We start from the raw sequence: 1,383 nt of genomic DNA on the forward strand, positions 1-1,383 counted from the left end.
ACATATTAAAAACCTGGAATAACTATTTTAATTATTTTGTTGTGATTGTAATGATTGTATAATATTATTTGTGGGTACTTGAAACTTCTAAAGTATACTATTATATATCTATGATAGACCACGGTTTGTTATTGATGTATAACGCGTTACCTGATTGATATTGTGATATGATTAATTTGGAATTTATTATTAATACCTATTATAGGTCAATTTTGTTTTAATACTATAGATAAGTATACCTATAATAGGTATGTCTAATACCTAGACTGACAAACCGTCTCCACTCAGAATCGTTTTTCTTATACAGTGATATTATATCATTGAATTCAAATTTAATACTATCTATTATACAGTGACCCACTTGTAACCTACTGTACAGCAGAGTGACATCCACTTGCCCACCTTTTTTTTTACTTTCAAATTGAAAACTCCAGAAATAATATGATATAATAAAATGTCGATTTGTTGCTATTGTTGTTTTAAAAATAAAGATGATTGAATTTCCTGGCATTGTGGATTGCAAGCCATTGTGTAAACAGATAAGGGTGATCAAAATTTCGTACACAAACCACTCAAAAAATATATTTACAAGAAATTTAGTTCGTTGGGATTTTCAGGCAAAAGAGATACAGCTAAATGATAAACCTGTCCTTATACTTTAAAAGTAGGCATAACATTCGCATGCCTGATTTAATTGGCACCAAAAGGTGTCATTTGAAAAGCGGAGTTGTAAACACTTAATAATTCAAAGAAATGCTTGGAATCAGGATGTGAACAATGCAAAAGACTTTTTAATGGTTCAGGTGGATCAGCAATTTATGGCAATAAAACTTTACTCCCTGTACAGCAGAGACCTGGAGGTTCTTTTGACCATTGCAATGGATTATATTATCTGTACGTAATACTCATATTTCCTATAAAAACGTTAGGACTATTTTTATAATCGATCAATTTGTCGTAATGAAAAGCAGACATATAATTGGTTGCGCCATGAAGCAAGTGGTTGAACAAAATGTTCTTCACTATCAGAGGCATCTAGACCTTCATTTTCAAAAATATCATCAATATTAAAATTTTAATATTATAATAATATTATCAATATTATTATCATCATTAATATTATTAGCAGAAGTACCACTATCGTCAAAAGTTATATTACTATTATTAATAATTACACAACCACCGTCGTGATGAGTTATATCATCACTACTAATATTGCGATCATCATTTTGCGAAAATTGTTCGCCATCGTCGTTAGGGCTCAACAATTTAGAAAGACGCAGCTGTTTGACTTTAAATGTTTACAACCTATATTACGTTTTCTTTTCTTATAAAAAAAAAACTCAAAATTATTAACGGAAAAGAAAAAAACTGTAATAATAA

This window comes from Acyrthosiphon pisum, chromosome A1 (genome assembly GCF_005508785.2).
Source record: "Acyrthosiphon pisum isolate AL4f chromosome A1, pea_aphid_22Mar2018_4r6ur, whole genome shotgun sequence".
In the NCBI taxonomy this organism is placed as follows: domain Eukaryota; kingdom Metazoa; phylum Arthropoda; class Insecta; order Hemiptera; family Aphididae; genus Acyrthosiphon; species Acyrthosiphon pisum.